The following is a 1,001-nucleotide window of genomic DNA, read 5'->3' on the forward strand; positions in this document are numbered from 1 at the left end:
AATTTCCAGAATTTACTATGCAATGCACATCCCTTTCTAAAATCTACCCCTCGATCGTCTCTAAACCTGGGACATTACACGAAATTTCCGGCGAAAATATCTTTGGTCGCGGTTGGTGAGACCAACCGCGACTAAAGGTTACCCTTTAGTCGCGGTTGATCTCACCAACCGCGACCAAAGGGGGGGGGGCTATAAATACCCGCGCGGCGCCTGAGCGGTTCATTCTCTTCTTCCTCGACTCGCTCCGACGCCCGCGCTCGATCCTTCGCCAACGACGCAGAGGCACGCCGCCAACGACGACGCCAACGACGCCGCCGCCCGCCGCCTCGCCGTCTGTCGACTCGCCGTATGTCCCTCGCCGCGCCGCCGCCTCGCTCTCGTCAAAGACCGCGCGCGCCGTCACCTATATCTCGCCGGCCCGCCGGCCGGCTGCTTGCAAGCCGCGCGCGCGCGGAAGAGCGCCGCCTATCCCAACGACCCGTCGCAGCGCCGCCGCCGCCGCCGCCGTTGGTTGACTTCAGAGAGGCCGGGGCGCCTGCCGGCCGCCGCACGCGCGGGGAGATCGGGCCGGCCGGGCGGCGCGCGCGCCAGTACAGGGGAGAGGAGAGGAAGGAGAGAGAGGGGAGGGGAAGGGCCCCGGCCGGTTTTTTTTATTTTTTGTGTTTTTTGTCTTTTTAATTTTAACTACTTAATTAACCAAAACTTTGGAATGTTATTAAGTAAAAATAAAAAATATAGTACTTTGGAATGTTATTTTCTTAACATATAATAATTTGGAATGTTATTAAGTAAAAATAATAATATTGGAATGTTATTTTCTTAACATATATAATACTTTGGAATGTTATTGAGTAAAAATAATAATATTGGAATGTTATTTTCTTAACATATAATACTTTGGAATGTTATTAAGTAAAAATAATAATATTGGAATGTTACTTTGGAATGTTATTTTCTTAACATATAATACTTTGGAATGTATTATTAAGTGCGCTAAGTGC

The sequence above is a fragment of the Lolium rigidum genome, chromosome 3 (genome assembly GCF_022539505.1).
Source record: "Lolium rigidum isolate FL_2022 chromosome 3, APGP_CSIRO_Lrig_0.1, whole genome shotgun sequence".
In the NCBI taxonomy this organism is placed as follows: domain Eukaryota; kingdom Viridiplantae; phylum Streptophyta; class Magnoliopsida; order Poales; family Poaceae; genus Lolium; species Lolium rigidum.